Raw genomic sequence first — 14,873 nt, 5'->3', positions numbered from 1 at the left:
TCAGTGTTCTTGCAAAAATCCTCATGTCTTGAATCTTCAGAGCAGCTTACAAATAGAAAAATGTTAACACTGAGAAAGTGAGAAAAATCTTAACTAATTCAAGTGTATGCATTTGTTAAAACATTCCTAGACCTAGGGGCCCAGAAGACACATTTCTTGTATTTTTCTCACATTCTGCTGTATTAAAGTCTTCAAAAACGTATACTGTACAAAGGGCAAAGAGTATTATATCAAAAATCTCCCTTCTATCTGGCCTTTCAATTGACTGTGACAGAATTCAAAACAAATGCCTCTCAGACTTCATAGTGACGTCCTGGCAGCACCCAAGTCTGCATTTCCAGAATGACCCCCCTCACCACAATGTATATGTATTTTACTTTCTCAGTCAGTAAACAAAGTTTAAATACATTAGTGTGCTATTAATAACAGTCTGATCGATCCTATCTTCTGTTCTACAAATTATATATTGGCCTTAATTAGTAAAATTAATTTTAAAATATCCTGACTTCATAGAGTCATTTGTTATGTACTGTGTGCCCCTGGAGATCAGAAAATCTTTATATAAGGAAGTGGGAGAATAACTAAAACAAATTATCTCTAAATAGATTTGCAGTGCACTAAATAGTAGTTGAAGAGGAAAGGGTAAATTTAGATATTTTCTTATATGGCTAAAACCAAGGAAATGAAAACAATATTGGAAAGGGTTATTCTGCATGACAACTTTATTTCAGAAATTAAAATTACATGGTAGCCCCATTCATCGACACGTACGTATATTGCTTGCATGAAAAGATATTACAAAATATGGCCCTAAAATTTTCAATATTGTGAGAGTAAGTTACAGTATGAGAGTTTCTCCAAGATAGTTAACATTTACATGTTAAATGATTAAAATAAGTTCTTTGTGAAAAAGAGTCTTAAAGCTGGCATGATAATAGAAGAGATGATATTAAGTCTTTCAGCCCTGGCCAGAAAAACATGAACAGAACTATCTACGCCAACATCAAATGGTAACCAAATGAAGCCTCCATGGACAATAAACGCTCAGTCTTCTTTATTTGAGAAAGTAGTTGTGTTTCCAGAAAGTGGAATTATATTCAGCTTTCTTTCTGTTAATATGTATTCCTTTATTTCAGTGATTTAATATTATAAAACCAGGTTATATTTGCTATTAAATATGATATTGAATTATCGGGCTTTGGGATTGAATTATTCTTTTGATGTTAAGGAATTTTCCTTAAAATCTAAGTTCATTCAGATTTACTCAGAATTTTTATGAGAGAAACTTAGTGACATTAATGTCTTCTTGAAACTAAAGTGGTTATGATATTTCTCCTTTGGCCCACTATATGCAGTATTTGAGTAATAGATACCTTAAGATTATACTTTTAAAGGACCTTAAATAATATCTTATTAGGAGCATTTTGTATCGATTTCATGTTATAGTGGTCAAAAGTTTTCTTTTTTAAGTTGATCTTGGTCTAGTTTTGTAATTGTCTGAAAATAAATGCACTGAGTACCTAATTTATCTTCACATTCATGTATTCAGTCTTTTTTTGTCACCAGTCCATGGAACAACTGTGGTCTAAGTTATGCACAGCCTTCTAATCATCAAATAGACCCCATTAACCTTTCCTCCTGCTTGAACTTTTGTCTACTGGGTGATATTTTTCAGAGCCCTTTTCTTCTTGAAACTTGATTTTCTCTAGACTTTCCTTCTTTGGTCTTTTTTTTTTTTTTAAGTTACATTATGAAGTCAGCTCTGTCTGCCAATCCCTTAAATATCAATTTCCCCCTAAACACGGTCCTCCACTAATTCTAATTCCACTTGTTTCCCTGGACAACCTCATCCACTGTTATAACTTTGACTCTTAATCATAGGACGGTGACTGTATCTCCAGGATGCCTCGCCCCCCTCCCATTCTGTGTATCCGGCTTCCCAATGAATGTATTTACTGACTTGTTTCAGAGCATCTCAAGCTGCAGGTGCTCTCCCCACGCTGATCCCTCTCTGTCCCTGATCTGCCAGCCACTTGATTTTCCAAGGCAGACACTAGAGTTGCCTTCCTTCATTTCTTCTATCTTGAATAAACACATCCAACTGGCAACCAAACCATCTGATTGCTATACCATGAACATTTCTAACTTCTGTCTTCTCCTCTCTCTGTCTACCAGCACTTACTCTGAATTCATTTTCTAATTCACTGGCTTTTGTTATCATTTTCTCTTCAGTCTTCTTTTCTCTAGTACCTTTATCCCCAACCTATTTCTCTTGTTACCCCAACAGTTCACTTCAGTTCAGTCGCTCAGTCGTGTCCAATTCTTTGTGACCCCATGGGCTACCAGTAATTGGTCTAAAATTCTAACATGATTGGACTTCCCTGGCAGTTCAGTGGTTAAGACTTTGCACTTCCAGTGTGGGGGACATCATTTCCATCCCAGATCAGGGAACTAGGATCCCACATGCAGCACAGGGCACCTAAAAAAAATAAAAATTAAAGATTTTTTTATTTACAAAAATTTTTTAAAGATAAAAAATAGAATTATAACATTATCATATCACCCCCAACAGGTAGCAGTTAATACCCTTAAAGAGTTCTCAGTAACCCATAAGAAAAATTAAAAGTCTAATTAAAAGTGGTTTACAAAAATAAATATTGTCAGGGAAGACAAATAGGTATTATCATGTTACAAGTAAAATTTGAATAGAAAATCTGATAATGTAAGAGGTAAAATGAATTTATACGTGTTTAGAGATAGGATTCAGATCTGGCCCTGAGCTACCACGTAACACAAAAAAGAATATTGTATATAAGATTGAGCACTTTTTTGTAAGACTTTTTTCTCATAGAAGAAAATAGGTACTTGTGACACTACATCTTAAGAGAAATTTCTCCTGTGGATCCTCAAACAACCAAAGTTATATTGTATAGTAGTGTCCTCAGACACAGCTTCATGATCGAATGTAGTCATTTTTTATGGCATTATGTCAAGGTGAAATTCTCTAGTAAAAATTGATTACAAGTTGAGTCAAGGCAGTAGTCTACTTGGTTCTCAAGTGAATCAGTTTCATCCAGGGATAAATTTAATATTTACGAAATACCCTATAAGATAGTTTATATACTCTGCAACTGATATTCTATGAGTATTATCAAACTTCTATTAAGACTTAGGCAGCAGCAAATTTCAGGATATATTTTTTTAACAAGTGCCTACAATAGAGTTCTTTTTTATGGTTTTAATTAAGGACAAATTTATTGTCCTTGGTATGGAACTTGAAAAGTGGTAAGATTTTAAAAGACTTGAGTTCATATATATATATATATTATTTTAATTTAAGAAGACAGATTGACTTGTATCTGAACAGATTACTTTTTAATTCCCTACAGAATTTGTCAAAGTGAGTACCTGAAGCCAAGCTCAATATTTCCCTGAGAAAACAGTTTGACATTATTACAACATCCTAACTGGTAAGCAAATATGTAAATTACTTAGGCCATAATATACAAGATGTGAATAATGGAAACAAGAAATGTATAAATAGAATAACATGATAACTATAATAGTGATTTAAGCATGAAAAATCTAAAATTTATATGCTCAATCAATTTCCTATCTTTCTGTAGACGTATTTTCTTTCCTTCAAAACTTTGAAAATTCGACACATCTTGCTTATGCCTTGTCTTTTCTCTCTTGTATTTCCCCCAAAGAGAAATATATTGACTTTACCACAATAGGTGGTCAAATTTACTATATTCATACCAGAAATGAAATTATCACAAAGATTAAACTTAATATTCTATGATTTGCAAAAAAAAAAAGCTGTTTCTGTCTTCTTAATAGACAGTTAACCGCAAAATTAATGCATTGCTACCAAGCCATCAATAAATTTGAAGCACCATCAATAAATTTACTTGCATAAATTTTGTTATAAAAACCAACATAGTGATAGCTAAGCCATTGGAATTTGCTTAGATTACCAAACGAATATTGGGTGATATTTAGTTTTGCATCTTTCTGGAGAGAAAAAGGAAAAAAAAATACTCCTTTAAAAAAAAATCTGATCATCTGAGTGACTTCTGACTTAGTCTTTATACATATTGATTATGAATATGGCCAACATGTCAAATCAGCTTTGCTACTGTAAACTGGAGGGAGGGGATGTGGGTGTACCTGTGACTGATTCTTGTTGATATATGACAGAAAACCACAAAATTCTGTAAAGCAATTATCCTCCAATTAAAAATTTCAAAAAAATGATTTTCCTAAATGTAACTTAAAGATTATGTTAACATTCATAAAATGAAGGTAAGATCAAATTTGAAAGAACACCCCTAACTTACTACTACATTTGTTGGTTAGCCAATTAGTTCTTGTAGTCTGTTTTAGACTGTACTGAAAGGCTTCCAGCACACAGATTGAAAATATCACTGGCTTGTTTATTGGTCTAAATGGCCCTGTTATCTCTATATCAAAGACTTACTGTTGTGGTTACTATCTAAGTGGTTCTTGTTTCACCAATCATACCAACTGGAGTTTGTTAAAAAGCTGCTTGCCCTCTGAGTCCTGTGTTACAATTTTTAAGAGTTACTCCACCACTCACACTCTGCTACTAGCACTTTAAACAAAGTTCATGCCTGTGACAGAAATAACTGATGGTTTGCAAATTACACCAGGCAATGGGTCCCCTGCATATTTGGCTCTGTGTCCTTGGAGTGATTTTCAGCATCATTAAGCAGAAAGCACATCATTTCCTAAGTAACAAGGAATGAAGCACATACAGAGACCCACTTGGCGTCTTTTACATAAACTTTCTGTTTTAGATTTGCAGCATTTACATAATATTGGAATGAAACAATATTCAAACATATTTGTAGTGTCAGTTCAGTTTCCCCACAATGCCATTCTATGGTCAACCCTGCCAAAGGTTTGTCTGGCTGCTAAATTTTATGACAGGATTCTTTTAATACAGAAATATCCTTTACTTTTTAAAAAATGCATTGACTATTTTTAGAGGGTTGTTTCCTATATAATAAGATGCCTATTTGGAATTTAGGATGATTGGAAATTATTTAGCATATTGGAAAATATTTTTATAATTGCTTTGATAATCAGGAGTTTTTGAAATATCCACAACTCTTCTACTACAAAATTAATCTCATAAAACTATATAAAGGAATTATGATTTATGTATATAGGAATTCTATATATACAAAGTTTTTTAGCTTTTCCTTTGCAAGTGCAAACTCAAAGCTATATTTAAAGATTTGTTAGATTTTTTCCTTTGGATCTCTAAAACTATATGTCCTTTAAGATAGGTCAGATTGATTATCTTCCTAACTAAACAAAATTCTCCTACCTCTGTGAGGCACTTACTCATTACCTTTGCTTCTATGGAAAATGCACTTTAACCATGGAGGGTATTATTTTATTTATTACTTGTGCAGACAACAGCAATATCTACTAAATAATATTTATAATTAAAATTGTGATCCTTTTGACAGTAAGAATGGATATAATAAAAATCTCTCTGCTTCCAAGAAAGGATTGCAAATAAACTACAAACTTGCTTTGGTGAATGTCAGGAATCATCATATGGAACGGTAATATTGTACGATCAGGATCTGGGCTTGGTAACTTAGGTTGGTTTCTCTCAGAAGTCTCAAAGACAAAATTTGATTGCAAGTAATTTATTTGGAAGCTGATTTTTAGAAACATAAGTAAGGGAGTGAGGAAGTGATGCTAAGAAGGGAGGATTTCTTATGTTGGTACCATAACTGGAGCACAGGTCCTCTGTGGTCTTCCAGGAGGCTATAGGTTCTGTGACATAGAATCGTCTCAATTGCAGGGCAAGGTGTTTCAGGTATTTGCTCATTTTTAGAGAGTGCATTAGCTCTTGGGCATGTTTAGGCTTGTCCACAGCAAATTATTGTACATCCATGTTGGGAAGGAGAGATGCAATAGGTTAGACTTTCTGGTGGTCTTATCTCCAGTTCAGCCTGGGGCCCAAGTGCAGATTGCAGACTGTGCAAATCTGTATATCCCTTTGGCAGAACTGTTTTTCTCAGGGTTTCTGAGCTTATATCCTCTCTTTTTCTCTGCGCCATATTTTCCAGTCTTAGTATGGTTGGTTTTGAACTAATGATCTTCTGGGCAGTTATTGCTTCATGACACAGAGCAGCAATTTGGGGTGAGACTGAGAAGCTGGTGAAGCATTTGGTGGCACCCTGAGGTTTTTGGTGTATCTTATTGGATGTGTGGAATTTGATGACAAAATTGGGCTGGTCATCATAAATAGTGGAAATGGTGTGCATAGCACAATATAAGCATTTTCCTTCTTTCCAACCTTCTTTGGATTCACTGGAACATTCTACGTGCTGTCAGGCAAGAAATAGTTTTAAATAAAATTCTAAATTGTATATATTTTTACCAATAGAGTATTGAAGGATGCCCAAAACTACACTGTCTTGTTTGAAGTCTCTCCTTAAGTGTATCTTGTATAGAATTACTTCAGGTCTCTTGCAAAAAGTTATTTTAAATTTCAGGCCGCCTAGTATTCTGAGGACAAACGTACCATGACAAATGGGCTGACACTTCAGTGCCAGTCACTGAAATGGTGAGACATCATGAGGAAGTTTGTGCTCCTGATGGTGGAAAAAGGGGAAACATTGTCTAAAACCTGTGGCAGGTAGGGTTACACAGATAAGATTCTCCTTTGCAGAATTATTTACCAATAAGTAGTTGAAATACACTGCTGAGAGGTGTGGGCCTTTCCCGTCCAGAGCTGATAGTCAATGGAAGTCAAGACAAAACCCAACTGGCCACAAACACCTCAGTGCATGACAGAAGCTCCAGACCCTCCGGGTTCTTCACCCTGTAACTTCCCTGACTCCCTGGATGCCCGGAGACACACGTGGGGGTCGCTGGTTGATGCTGTCCTCTGCAGGATTGGACAAAGGCAGCTGGCCGTCTGCAGCCGCTGCCCACAGGACACACAGAGGTCATTACTCAGCATCCTTGACTCCCGGGAGGGCCTCTGCTGAGAGCAGCAGCTCCACTCTGTAGCATGGAAGGCTGACTTACGCACACGGCAGATTCCTAACACAGATCAAATCTGTTGCTTTGTGACTAAAACCACTGCCCATAACTGCTCCTATCTGTCTCTATAGAACTTCTCCAGAGCGCTGCCCATTGACCCTGCACCAGACACCCAGTCCTTGCCCTACCCAATCCTTGCCTTTAGTCCCACAGCCCAAGAAAGACCCGGCGGGTTGAAGTGAACACTGTTGGTAAGGATTGTGAGACCTGGAGACAAAGCCAGGGTATCAGATGCAGCTTTTTTTTTTTTTAAGTAAGAATTTCTGGGATTTTTCTTCCCTTTCTATCTGGCTTGTGAGTGTGGGTGGCCTTTCTTTCTGTGGTTGAAATCTAAAAGGATGGTGGAATCCAACTGTGTCACGTCTTATTCGAGTTGGCATTTGTGGCAGCAGTAACATTCTCTGTTCATTCAGCTGCCCACAAGCTATTATTAGTGAGTTTCCAGAGATTAGTCACTCAAAATAAACAACTCTATTTTTCCTGCTCTGCTGCCTGGAAATCTCACAAAAAGTCAGACTTTCTCACTTTAGATTTTGGATCAATTTCTGCACTACCTTTTAAGGGTTTTTAAGGGATTTTATCATACAGCTTGCAAACCACTAATCTGGGCTGTAGTAATTCTGTTACGGAAAGTTTGGTAAAACCAGTTATCACTGGCAATTTGAGACTCATCTGCTCACAACAAAACATGCTCAGTGAGCTGTGTTAGTATGTAGAGGAGAAGACTAATGCCTGTCTCGATACAGAAACGTGTTGGCGTTGCACACAAACATAATTCAATGAAAGTTGTGATTTTAATGTCCTCCAATTCCTTTAAAATGTTACACAATTTTCTCCAAAACTTACCTTCCTTCATTATATTCAAAAGCGTTCTTTGTTTTTATAAACATTTAGTTACCCGGGTTATAAAGAGCCAGGAATGTCTGTTAAGACAGTTTATTATCTAACTTAGAATGTTTGAAAATAAGTTTATAAATACTTCCATTAAATTTTTGAAAAGCTAAACCTTCATTTGTTCATAGTTGATTTTTAATTGGTCTTAATGGCTCCATGTACCTAAAAAGAGTTTGAGGGAGTATATGGGGTTTGAGTTCACATAATTTCAGTCAGCATTCTCAAGTTTATTTTTGTTTTATTTTGTTTTCTGATTATCTTATGTGGGGATGCTGGTGGTTTGGGAGAACTCTAAGTACTACTTCAAACATTTTGGAAAATGTTTCATGAAATAGTCCCAGTGTGGTATCATTAATATTTAAAACATAAAACAGGGTGTTATTGGAAGACAATCAACGATTATAACCAATTTTAAGAAACCAGAGAATTTCCTAAAGTTTTCCATCTATAAGTTACAGCTAGAGTATTAATTTTATAGTTTGAACCAAGTATAAGACATGTTTCCATGGCCTTGACTTCTATGACAAAAGGGGTGTGTCTGTGTGTGTGTGTGTGTGTGTGTGCTTGTGTGCACGTGTTAGTTGTTTAGTCATGTCTGACTCTTTGCGATCCCATGGACTATAGCCCGCCAGGCTCCTCTGCCTTCCAAATTCATCCCATTTTCTCTTGAAGGGGATTGTGAACAATAAGGTATTGTTCACGTCTGACTATGAAGTTAGATCACAGAATCTGAATCATCACATAGTATATTATCAGCATGTGGGCACCGAAAGTGTGGGCTATGAGAAGCTCCAGTACTAAGACTGTGTATTTAGGTGCTGCGTTATCTACCACAGACCTTTCAACCTTGAGTTATAATCTCACCCTTCCAATTCATTCATTCACTTAACCCATACCTACAGGAGGTCTTCCAGGCACTCTCCTAGGTGCTAAGTATAAAGCAGTGAACAAAGGCAGATGCTCCATTTCTTATGGAGCTTTCAATCTATCAGGAAGCAATGGACTAACAGTAAACAAGTAAATAAATATAAAATCTTAGGTCTTCACAAATGCACACAGGGTGGTGTGCAGAGAGTGGCTTGTTGGCGGAGAGGAGGTTGTCAAACAAAATTAGATAATCGGGTTGTGGAAAGTCTCTGAACAGAGGTCAAGTTGAGATGAACACTGAATGATGGGACAAGTTCAAACATGGAGAAAGGTCTTCCTGGCTGGGAAATGCGGACAAAGAATGAGAGGGAAGACCGAGGTCGGCCTGTCTGGAGGTGGGAGGAGGGCAGTGGAGCTGGAGCATGATGACAAGGGCACAGAGCAAGACACGAGTGTGAAGGCGGCTGGGGACCAGCTGTGTCGGGCTTGTAGGAATTCACGCTGAACTTCAGTTGAAATGCAAAGTGTTGGAGGATTTCTGATCACAGAGGAACATGTTCTGATGTAACTGTGAGCAGTCGCTTGGTAACCCACCTTGCAGGCTCTTCTGTGTTCCCTCACAACTCTTCCAAGCATCACAGTGCCTACTCAGAAGGCTTACATGTCTCTTCAGTTCCGTCAGAATAAAATGACAATTTTCATAAACGGCATTCTCCACCTTCTGCCGTGTCCGATTTGTGGAACGCCTCAGATCTTACCACGCACAGCCTTCCTCCACGCCCTTGGTGCCTCATTCCAGCTCTCTGGTCAGGATCTTCCAAAATGTGTTATTTCCTTTCTAATCTTCACAACCCTGCCCCTTGCCCCCTCCTCACCACCACTTCATCTCTCGTATCTTCTTCCCCAGACACTTTCCGTTCTGTTCCTACTGTCTGGACATTTGGATGACTGCCGCAGATCCTACTTGAAGTAATCGCTACCTCCTTTACTCATTTGGCATTTAGTGAAGCCTGTCTATGCATTATGGTGCATGAGACCGAATAAACCAACTAGAGTTTACTGATCAATGACTAGGATTTATCTTTTTTCTTCTCCCGACACTAGCATATAATCCATAGCATAATGGACACTCTTAAAGGCTTGAAAAAAGTGATGTAACTCCGCCATGATCAACCTGTCTGTACTTATCTGTCAAAACTGTTGTTGTTGTTGTTAAACCTGAGTAGTAGGCACCCTTCCGGGATGGCTAGCTGGCCTAGGGGATAGTCCATGATCATGAAATCCAAAAAAAAAATTAATTCCAATTGAGCTATTTTAAATCCTGAAAGATGATGCTGTGAAAGTGCTGCACTCAATATACCAGCAAATTTGGAAAACTCAGCAATGGCCACAGGACTGGAAAAGGTCAGTTTTCATTCCAATCCCAAAGAAAGGCAATGCCAAAGAATGCTCAAACAACCACACAATTGCACTCATCTCACACGCTAGTAAAGTAATGCTCAAAATTCTCCAAGCCAGGCTTCAGCAATACCTGAACCGTGAACTTCCAGATGTTCAAGCTGGTTTTAGAAAAGGCAGAGGAACCAGAGATCAAATTGCCAACATCCAATGGATCATCGAAAAAGCAAGAGAGTACCAGAAAAACATCTATTTCTGCTTTATTGACTACGACAAAGCCTTTGACTGTGTGGATCACAATAAACTGTGGAAAACTCTTAAAGAGATGGGAATACCAGACCATCTGACCTGCCTCTTGAGAAACCTGTATGCAGGTCAGGAAGCAACAGTTAAAACTGGACATGGAACAACAGACTGGTTCCAAATAGGAAAAGGAGTATGTCAAGGCTGCATATTGTCACCCTGCTTATTTAACTTCTATGCAGAGTACATCATGAGAAACGCTGGGCTGGAAGAAACACAAGCTGGAATCAAGATTGCTGGGAGAAATATCAATAACCTCAGATATGCAGATGACACCACCCTTATGCCAGAAAGTGAAGAAGAACCAAAGAGCCTCTTGAAGAAAGTGAAAGAGGAGAGTGAAAAATTTGGCTTAAAGCTCAACACTCAGAAAACTAAGATCATGGCATCCGGTCCCATCACTTCATGGGAAATAGATGGGGAAACAGTAGAAACGGTGTCAGACTTCATTTTGGGGGGCTCCAAAACCACTGCAGATGGTGCTTGCAGCCATGAAATTAAAAGATGCTTACCCCTTGGAAGGAAAGTTATGACCAACCTAGATAACATATTTAAAAGCAGAGACATTACTTTGCCAACAAAAGTCCATCTAGTCAAGGCTATGGTTTTTCCAGTGGTCATGTATGGATGTGAGAGTTGGACTGTGAAGAAAGCTGAGCACAGAAGAATTGATGCTTTTGAACTGTGGTGTTTGAGAAGACTCTTGAGAGTCCCTTGGACTGCAAGAAGATCCAACCAGTCCATCCTAAAGGAGATCAGTCCTGGTTGTTCATTGGAAGGACTGATGTTGAAGCTGGAACTCCAATACTTTGGCCACCTCATGCGAAGAGTTGACTCATTGGAAAAGACCCTGATGCTGGGAAGGATTGGGGGCAGGAGAAGAAGGGGACGACAGAGGATGAGATGGTTGGATGACATCACCGACTCGATGGACATGGGTTTGGGTAAACTCCGGGAGTTGGTGATGGACAGGGAGGCCTGGCGTGCTGCAATTCATGGGGTCTCAAAGATTTGGACATGACTGAGCAAATGAACTGAACTGAACTGAAACATGTAAAGGGAATGAGCCAACAGCCTTGAACTCACTGGTGTTATTTTTAAGATTTCTAACAATTCTGGAATGTTCAGTGTTTTTCTTTAGGGAAATGAAGAACAACATCCGTGAAGGGACCTATTAATTTGTCTCAGATAGTTTCACCTCAAGCCCAAGAATTTTATAAATGAGCGGAATGAGTTCATTTTCCTCCCAGATATCTATTTGGAACACAAAGCAACCACTTGCTAGAGTTTAAAAATAAATCAACACAGTCAGCTGTGGCCTTTTCCAGCACTTTCTGTCAACATTATGTCGATGAAGCAGATTTAATTAGATTGTTTTGCTTCAAAATAAACTACAGGAAAGTCTTCAACAGTAATGATTCTACATCTTACGGAGAGCAATGAAAAATTGGTTTTGTTGGAGTATACAACCAAGGAGTGAAAAGTTAGAATAGACTTAGATGTCATAGAAATGTAAACTATCTGGCACTAAATGTCAAACTGACAACCGCTGAGTTGTTCATTTGCAATTTTAGGAAAAATAAAACAATTGTTAGTGTGTAGTCTGTTGCCCATTATTATAGTAGACAGCTATAATAGTATGGGAAAACTATGCTGCTACCTGGACTTCAGATAATTATACATGCTGTTCACTGAAAGACAGTTTTTATCAGTGATGTTATGTAGAGTAAAAGTCATCCCAGGAAATAGAAAGACTTTTGAGACTAATGATGTGATCTTATAGAAGGTCAACACCTTTGTATTTAGTGCAAATGTTCCTATTAATGAATCTCAAAATCACTTGAAATATGTAACTGAGAAAAGATCCTGGGTCCTGGTACATGCAAAACACACATGCACGTGTGCACACATAAGGGAAAAAGTCTCATTTGATATCCTGCTTTGCTGTTTTAATAATTCTCAATCTCTGCTTTACAGAAGAGATTAAAATAAATTTAAGTAGGAGAAAAAAATGGGCTCATGATGCTGTGATTGAAATTTGTTACATATTCCTCTAAACTATTTCTACACGAAGATAAATGAAAGGAAATTCTCTTCCTTCACAAATAAGTGACCATGAACATTTTCTTCATGCACTTCACCAGAAACAAGATACAAGAAAAGTTGATTCAGCCCAGCTTCTAAATATTTATTTAGTGCTCATCTTCCCTGGGTCTTCTAAAGAAACTTCTGCCAAATTGGAGGAACATTTTTTTTGGCTGGAACTCAGGCTTCCTCAGCCAGATATGAAATTGATGTTTATGAGAATGCACAGCCCAAATTATTCCATAAACAGTTTAATAGCACAATGTTATTTTCTTTTTAAATGTCTATTTACTGTCACTAATATGGTATTTTAGGAAATGGTGATTTTAGCCTAGAAATTGGTTTGGTTGCTCTTGTTTCCACAGCTAAAGCAGGTGTCTAGTCTGAGTCTGGCTATGTCCAACTTCCTCCTGCCATACCACTCTCTCATCATATGTGTATAGTATATTAATGATTCTTAGCAAGAGTGTGGAAAATTGCTGGAAGTTTTAAGCTCAGAAAATGTACCTCTAATTACTGCATCTAGTGAGCCCGAGGATGAATCAGGAAATAAACTCCTAGCTACACAGAACTAACTTTCCTACGTGGAATTCCTCAAGCTGAGCAAAAACATTTCCCCCTCATATACATAACTATTTGTCTTTTTCTGTTTTCTGAATATTAAAATTCTACAGTATGGTATCAAATCTAGCTGACTTGTTGAAGGAATTTTAGTCTCATACGATAAGCCTTTAACCCATCATTTGTATGCATTGTGTTAGCAGATTTCGTTATAACATCCATAGCCCAAATACAACCAAAGATAAAAGCATGACGTTAAAGGGCAGAGGGGCTTCTGCAGTGGCTCAGTGGTAAAGAATCCACCTGCCAGTACAGGAAATGCAAGAGACACGGGTCATCCCTGGGTTGGACAGATCCCCTAGAGCAGGAAATGGCAACCTGCTCCAGTATTCTTGCCTAGAAAATTCCATGGACAGAGGAGCCTGGTGGGCTACAGTCCATGACGTCGCAAAGAGTCAGACACGATTTAGTGACTGAGCCTGCCCACAAAGGGCAGAGGAAAATCCTCATCTTTGTGTTATTCAGACACTTTCCTAATTAATTTCACTTTGTAAATGCCTGAGGAAAATCAAGTACGTTCTCATTTCATATTACCTAGAAGAGAACAACATTGAAGCATTATTTGGCTTTTTTTCACAGAGGGTGATGTCCTTTGGAATCCTATTAAGTACATCAAAATATCAGTAACTAGAATGACAGAGTATTCACTCTGGTACACAGCAAATAAAACACTTTTTCATAATATTCTTAATACATATATAAGTCATCTCAAGTGAATTTGAACCAAATAAATTTCATAGTATTTCTTCCATAAAAATTTAAAGTTCTTCAAAATTTTGTGATGGTTACAACTACATTGTTTCTCAATACTCCAAATTTTTTTAAAAAATAGTAAAATATGGACATCTTTTAAAATTTTATTGGAAAGGAAATTATAAGTAGATGGCTAAGCATTTGGTGATCTGTTAATTGTTCATTGAACTTTTGTATTTGCTACCTTGAATTATGAAAAATATCATAGACCATTATTTTGTTTTATGTTACCCTCTAAATTGGTTTCCCTAGTGGCTCAGCAGTAAAGAATCCACCTGCTAATGCAGGAGATGCAGGTTCCATCCTTGAGTTGAGAAGATCCCCTGGAGAAGGAAATGGCAACTCACTCCAATATTCTTGCCTGGGAAATCCCATGGACAGAAGCATCATCTGAGGAATCGCCAAGAGTCAGACACAACTGAGCAAATAAACAACAGCAACAACAACAACCCTCTAAGTTAGACTTCATCTGTTTCTTAAGTGGTAAGGATAAGGCCCCTCATAAGATAATCCTCTTAGAATTAATTATTTATGGTGTTCAGAGTAGAAGTCCCCCTACTGGTTTGGTAGCCAGCAGATGTTCTCAGCAGGGTAAAACAGATCAGGGAACAGAGAATTCACACATGGACTCTCACTGAAGCCCAGTTGAACCAAAGAAAGAACAACCAAATAGAGAGAAAGAGGTGGACTCAGAGCAAGAGAAGCCATGGGGGCAAGAGAACAAAGGACTATGGTCAGTCTTAACAAATTTATGGCCAGGAAATAATTGACTATTCTTTTTGAAGCATAAAGCTGTCTATAATCAAATACTTAAGAAGCCAATCAAGTTTTTGAGGATATTTTCTTGTCAAAAC

The 14,873-nt window shown here is 37.6% G+C and overlaps 1 protein-coding gene and 1 long non-coding RNA gene across 3 annotated transcripts in view; one reads left to right on the top strand and one right to left on the bottom strand.

Annotated features, from left to right (window-relative positions):
* LOC145518182 (uncharacterized) overlaps window positions 1-14,873 on the top strand; it is a 429,574-nt gene that overhangs the window by 285,955 nt on the left and 128,746 nt on the right. For both annotated transcript variants that reach the window (XR_014062723.1, XM_081522001.1), the window contains exon 4: window positions 3,390-3,470. The gene's annotated coding sequence lies outside the window, so the exon portion shown is untranslated. The remainder of the gene's footprint in view (window positions 1-3,389; window positions 3,471-14,873) is intronic.
* LOC145518183 (uncharacterized) overlaps window positions 1,700-14,873 on the bottom strand; it is a 61,194-nt gene continuing 48,020 nt past the window's right edge. The window contains exon 4 of the long non-coding RNA XR_014062726.1: window positions 1,700-2,479. This is a non-coding gene — a long non-coding RNA (uncharacterized LOC145518183). The remainder of the gene's footprint in view (window positions 2,480-14,873) is intronic.

This window comes from Giraffa tippelskirchi, chromosome 8, assembly GCF_054371585.1.
Source record: "Giraffa tippelskirchi isolate mGirTip1 chromosome 8, T2T-mGirTip1v1.2.pri, whole genome shotgun sequence".
NCBI classification, from domain to species: domain Eukaryota; kingdom Metazoa; phylum Chordata; class Mammalia; order Artiodactyla; family Giraffidae; genus Giraffa; species Giraffa tippelskirchi.
The sequence above is the reverse complement of the archived record's forward strand: the minus strand, read 5'-3'. Positions and strand labels throughout refer to the sequence as shown.